Here is a 6,509-nt window from a genome sequence, read left to right as displayed (position 1 = left end):
CTAAATGATGTAAGAATGTGTATAATTATTGTGAAGAAGAACATTTTTATTAATGTAGAACTTTTTCAGGGCTATACCAGAAAGAATATAGGTAGTGCAACTAAGGCCTTTCTTACATCTATGTCCAAATACATATTTTTGAAACAGTCTGCAAAAGCTTTTTTGTGAAGAAATCTGTCTTTCAACCAAGTATCTTAACTCTTTTTTTTTTTAAATTCATCTCCAATGTCAAGTAATAACAGTCATAACTGATTCCTTACACTTATCTATCCTGCATCTCGGCATATGATTACCACGAACAACCCCATCAACCATATATTTATAATATTTTTTCACTGATTTAGCATCCTTCTGAGATTCTCAAGGCTCTTTGCAATTGTAGAAAATTGTTGGAATATGGATAGGAAAATTAAGACACAAGTAATGATGGTTTGGACAATAGTGTCTCCCTTTGGCACTGTGACCTGTTACTATTTTTGCTTGTTGTTTATTAAATATTACTAGTGAACAATGCAAACCCCCCAAAATAGGGAAGTTATTGTCTTCCCCCTTATATTTCTAATCAGAGACTTAGTTTATCGGACTCATTAGAATATATGAAATATTCCTCAAAGTATTAAAATCAACACATACATAACTGAATGAGTTTTGCTATATTATATTGAAGGTCTTTTGTTTATCCGCTGACACTCACAGGACAACCAGTGTACCTGCAAACAACCTACATAAAGCCAGGATAATACTGGTCTGAAATGGTACATCTCAGGATGGAACTGCCAGTCCTGATTTTATCATGGTACTGAATGGAATATGAACATACATGTTTCATTGTGTTTTCAAATGTCCAAACACTAAATTCCCTATATATATTCCATATGATTAATTTGGACATTCTAAACTTGAAAACTGTGGGTTTAATTAAATATTTATTCCATGCTACATAATTACAACCTATGTACTTTCTAGAACAATGATAGCTTACAGTAAACACGCAGACTAATATACACTGTAAAATCGGTGTACAATACTCAGGCAGTTGCATTTGCTTCTATTGCTTACAGCTAGATCCATAAATACTGTTCTATAAAACATTCAAATAGCAGAAATACAGCATATTTCTGCTTTTTTGTGTGGGTGATATAAATGCTCATTTTTCAGTTTTATTTTTGTAACCTGGGATGCTGAACCAAGGTGGTTCATTTTGTGACTGGGTTGAAAGTGAAGTGTTTCAGACAGTGCTTAAGCACAAAAAGATGATGAGACTGTTCCAAAATGAACAAGATTAGGAAGCCAGCAGTCATGTCTCTTCTGACTGCAAACTCTTGCCACCATGAAAAAAGGGGGTCCCAGGAAATTTTGATCTTAGTAAGGGTAAGGAAACCCTAACACATGCTGATGTACACAGTCCATGAGTGAAAAACTGCAGATCTAACAAGCAAAAGCTCCAGAGGCAGCTTTCTCTCTGTGTAGAAACTCAAAGGGTTCAGCAGCATCTTTTTTTTCAGACAGAGCTGTTTCCTACTGAAAGCAGACATATGACTATTCTCTAAATAAAAAACTGCAAGATTGCACACAACTGTCTGCTATCTCAAAGCACTGATCTGAATGGAAATTCAAATGGCAGCAAAGAAATGTATAAGTATGAAATGCTTTATTTTGGCTTATCTTGAATCTTTTAAACATTTTTTTTTTTGTTCTACTTCTGGTATTACCCAACCTCTCCAGTTGTTCATTCACCCAACATATAAATTACACCAATTTACACTCACTTTCCAAACTGTAACTTTCACACAGACACCTTATCTGAATTAGGGTAAAAATGCATGAATAGATGTCATTTTTTTCTCAATGGCTGTCATTTCTACAAAAAGCAGAATTTTGCTATCTGCAATTCTTCCCTATAAAGCTGGACAATTTCAGTTTTCTATCTTTTTCTAAAGTCCTGGAATTTCACATACAGTATTATAATTTAAAATTACCTCTACACAGCTGAGCAAGTTCCATAATAATTTCATTTCATTTAACTAGAAAAATCACATTGGTATTACTTTTAGTAGTCAGTTGTTTATTGCTTTAATAATGAGTATTGTGATGTTGCTTATGTTTCCTCTTTGTTAGTATCAGTCCCTAATGCTCCCAACTCTCATTTGCTTACTAGCAAAAGATTTCACCTTTGTCAGCACTGCAAAGTCCATACTGTTGTGAAAAAGCAAACTGCAACCTATTCAGACTCTTGCACGATCAGCAAAGCTTTGGGCTAAGTTCTCCCAATTGTGATGCTCAGCTATACTGAACAGTCCCTTGCTTTGGAACAGAGACTGCTGTTGTCACCCACACCAGCATGAGCTCACCAGTGTTTAACGCTGCGCTGCAACAGTTCGCTTGAAGGCAATTCCAGACTATGAAAGAATAATCAGTAATGAGTGACTGATCCCTTCTAGTCATCACTTGTGAGGCTGGATGGTGTACTGCTTCCAGTTTTGGGCTCCCCTGATTAAAAAAAAGACATTGATATATTGGAGTGAGTCCATCAGAATCTGATCAAGACAATAACCTGACTTAAGCACATGACATGATAAAAAGCTGAAAGAAACCATCTTGTTCAGCACAGAGATGACAAGGTTAAGGTGAGGGGAGGGAGATCTTACTGCTGTCTTCAACTATCTCATAAGAATATAGAGAGAAGACAGAGAGAAACTCTTCTTGAACAGGTGGGTATAGGATAAGAGGTTACAAATACAAACTTATGATAGAGAAACATTACATTCAAGGATTTTGTTTGTTTGTCTGTTGTTTTGTGAAAGCAGTCAAGTACTGGAACAAGTTGCTAGGAAAAGTTGTGGTTTCATCACACATTGTGATATTCAGAACTTGACCAGAAAAGGCCCTGAGAAACCTCATCTAAATTAGCACTGCTTTGAGCAGGGATTAGATCACATGAACTCCACAGGTTCCTTCCAACCTGAATTATTCTGTTTCTACAATTGTATGATCTTAGAGAAATAACTGAGATTGTCAAGAGATAATTTCTTGAACTTCCGTTTCCTGTGAACTTCTCCTGAAAAGAGAAATAAGGTTATAGAAAAAAAGGTATCTTCTCTTGCATGAAGTCACAAAGATTTTTCTTCATTTGTGTCATGAAGACAGTAATAATGACTTATATCCATACTCTTGTAAATACAAGAGAAGGTACAGTACTTAAATGTGAAATAAAGAAAACTATAAAAAAACTACTGGCATCTACAAATGACACTGAAAGAGAGAAGGCCTACAGACAAAAGGAGATTTGTACTCTATGTTAATAAATAAGCCCAGCCTTTTTATTTATGGGTCACACCTCTAAACCATTATTCACCTTCTGATCTTTCTGAGAGTATTTGTCAACATTGATACACTCCTTGCTTCAGTTTTCAGAGCCAGCCCCCTGTTTAGCAATTGCTAAACTGACAGCTAGATCGTGTTTACTAAATTGTGCATACGGAAAAGGCAGTTCCTCTACCTTGGGAAGATGCATTTCCAAAGATGATGCCCTTTCTCACTACCAAAGGCTGGCGCCCAAGTTACGGCATTACTTTCCAAGTTCTTGCCTCATTGGGATTCACGAACAAGTCCCAGAGAACTGGAGCTATATGTCTGAATTTGTCTACTTCCCCTGCTATTTCAAGTACCACAACAAATACCTTCAACAGTTGTTGGGTTTCACTGTGTGCAAGCCTTGCTTGATCTTGGGTGAGAATAAATAACTCTTACTTCCTTTTCACCCCCTCTTCCTTCAAACAGTTCATATCACAGGCAAGCAAAGCAAAACCTGGCCCTATATATATATTTATTTTTCCAATATTTACACAGATTTTCTAAAGGTTAAGAAGAAATTTATTTACAGCAACATCAGCAAATGCTAAACTATTTCACCGAAGATTCACAGAGCTAAAGAAAGAAGTCAGGGAGATGAGACACTTGTCTCTCATATCCTGTACAATCAGGTTTGAGATGCATGCACCAGAACCCAAAACGGTAAAACTGTTGCTGTATTCAAAAAGTAAGGGGAAGATATTAGCATTTCTTCTCTGGTAATCTCCACAGAAGCCAAACTGCATCAAATAGGATAAATATGACCAACTAATAAAGAGAAAGCCAATCAATTGTCCAATTTTCACCTGTCATTCCCATATCTCTTGTGTCAGTTCTATAATTTTATTATTTTCTCCTCAGTCGAACACGTTCTATATGATGATATTTTATATTACTGCTTGGCTATTGTTGCTGAACTAACAGCTGTTGTGTATGAATTGTTTTGCATTACAGAAAAGGAATATAGTAAATATGAGATTAAATAAAACCTGCAGGGGCACAAGTATGTGTTCAAGTCTCCTTGATGGTGTTTTATGGTGTGTTTGTTTTTTTTTTTAATTTGGATCACTAAATTCATTGCATTGTCTTGTATTCTAGACTATTTGTGTACTGCATTTATGATTTATACAAGCATATGCATTACATAATTAATAATAACACGGTATAACTGAATACAACAATGAATTATGATTTATTTGTTGAAACAGATAAATGCAAAACTACGTTTATATGAAAAAGTATGTGGGCAAATATATGAAGATATGTGCAAAAAAAAATGTTTATATTCTGTAAATGAGATTTGCTTAGAGAAGTGAAGCTCTGGTCAGCAGAGCAGGATGAGTCTATAGGACAGTTGAGCAGTTATATAGGCCTACAAAACAGGGTTTAACCAGTAAGTAGATAGATGAATTTCATCTTAACAGGAATAACTAGGCTAGAGAAGGCACAGTTTGTTGATGTAGCAGTCTTCCTACACCTGAACTCATTATCACTCCCTGTCTCCTCCAGCCATCAAATGACAGGCAATACACCTCATGGTTCTCAAATTTTCTGGAGGACACAGAGTAGAAATAACCAGGTTTTAATCAGAAAATGAAGCACAGATTTGTAGAGAACATACAAAGGTATGCTATACTGGCCGGGATAATATCTGTTCTGGCTTGTTTAGGGGTCTCCTTTATACTATAACTCTTCTGGAGCACGATTTACACGTTGCGTTGAAACTTCTGCTGATGAGACTAAAAACTCTTTTGAAGTGGGGAATGTCATCAGGTAAAGTCTTATATCTGAGAAGCCAGTGTAAGCTCTATGGTTAACAATTAGGACTCTCTCAGTGATGAACTAATTCTCCAAACAGTGAAACTGCAGATGGTCTAGAGCTTTGGCTAGTATGGTTAAAGGCAGTACAAAGAGAAGACCTTTTCCACAGATGAAAAGTGATTCTACTACTGCTTACAAGACAGACAAGGTAAGCAGAGAGACGTGTACAAGCCATTCCTAGCTTATTATCAAACCAGGTCTTACAGACTTTCTATGTTTAGTACTGAATCTCTTTTCAAATACCTGTAACTTTATTGTGCTTTCAAGAGAAAATTTCTGATGCAGAAATTCCTTTGCTAATGTTTATTCACTACATTTCTTTCACATCTTTTTGTCTGATTAATATGTCTAAGAAACAAAGTTCTTAACTGCAGACTTCCAGGAGTTGGAACTAAGCTTGAAAAATGTAGAAGGAAAAGAAAGAGGGCTGAGGCAGTGCAGGCAGCTCTTAAGACATGTATGACAGCATCCCAGTTAGAAAATGGTATCAGGTACGGGTTTTTATTTCTGCATGCATGATTGAGAGATCCAGTATTAGCCACTAAGCAGACAAAAGACATTTAGAATTTGGGCCTAAAGTTAACCGATGAGTGTACCTCTAGAAAAAACATGTATCATGTAGAAGGGGAGAAATGTCCAGCTAAACCATGTACTTTAGGTAACAGAACTTGTAGAGAAAGTTTTTCAGTGATGAGATAGGAGTAAGGATAACATAGGTAAATTGTTGGTAAAATTGAAAGACTGTATTCACAGGCCGGTGAGTACAAATATGGGAACATAGGTGTCCAGCAACATTTTAAAAAATATAGTCATAACTTGGTTCCTTGATGCATATTTCAAATATCTAAGAACACAGAATTTAAAGTATGTTTTCACCAGACTTATTAACTCAGGATTATTTAGTCTCCCTAAAAAAGGAAGAAATTGGATTTAGTTTATAAAAAAAATCCAAACTTGCTTATAATTTCTGCAGACTGAAAATTAAGCACTGAAAAAAATCTTATTTATGCATGTCCTGGGAGCATTTACAAAACAATGCAAGGGCACTTGACAGTTTTACTTTCACAGTTTTCTGTTCTGTGATGACATTAGGAAAAGGAACAAGTACAAAATCATGTGTTCCAAAACTTCTGAGTTTATAAGTGAAATCAGTAATTAATCCAGATTGGAAGGTTATAGGCTTGGAGGTAATATTCTAGCTATTTCAATTAAATACCATTTAATCCCTGACAAAAATCTGCAAAGCCCTACATATTTAACATTTCTGTGGTTCAGAAATACAAAGAAAGAACACAAGAATCATGAGCTGTATGGCACCGCAACCCACCCCCCCCCAC

The sequence above is a fragment of the Athene cunicularia genome (assembly GCF_003259725.1).
Source record: "Athene cunicularia isolate RWA chromosome 1 unlocalized genomic scaffold, athCun1 chr1_part2, whole genome shotgun sequence".
In the NCBI taxonomy this organism is placed as follows: Eukaryota; Metazoa; Chordata; class Aves; order Strigiformes; family Strigidae; genus Athene; species Athene cunicularia.
Note: the sequence above shows the minus strand (reverse complement) of the source record.